The sequence below is a fragment of the Sinocyclocheilus anshuiensis genome, unplaced genomic scaffold (genome assembly GCF_001515605.1).
Source record: "Sinocyclocheilus anshuiensis isolate Anshui unplaced genomic scaffold, SAMN03320099.WGS_v1.1 scaffold1101, whole genome shotgun sequence".
Classification (NCBI taxonomy): domain Eukaryota; kingdom Metazoa; phylum Chordata; class Actinopteri; order Cypriniformes; family Cyprinidae; genus Sinocyclocheilus; species Sinocyclocheilus anshuiensis.
Genome location: NW_015558562.1, coordinates 239,463 through 239,769, shown reverse-complemented (window position 1 = coordinate 239,769; position 307 = coordinate 239,463). Strand labels below are relative to the sequence as shown.

General features: G+C 33.6%; 1 protein-coding gene across 1 annotated transcript in view; it reads left to right on the top strand.

The window, feature by feature from the left end:
* Positions 1-307, top strand: part of LOC107679438 (caseinolytic peptidase B protein homolog) — a 65,047-nt gene that overhangs the window by 34,144 nt on the left and 30,596 nt on the right.

Sequence of the window (307 nt, the reverse complement as noted above, 5' to 3'; positions counted from 1 at the left end):
CACACACACACTCTCACTCACACACACACACGCTTCACAGATTCAGCCATGATGGATGGATGATTTTCAAATGTGAATGGCATCAGAAAAATCATGAGAAAAATACTTACTGTGGTCTGCATTGTATACGACAATATAGAAGTTGTTGTATTAATAATGTGGAAGTAGACTTGTGCCGGTATTCGGTAATGCGATATATCACGGTAATGAATATGCACGATATTGATATCTAAATACCATGAAAAATTATATATTACAAATTATTCAGAATTTTGAATGCATTTTAAGAATACTTTTCCCATCAACT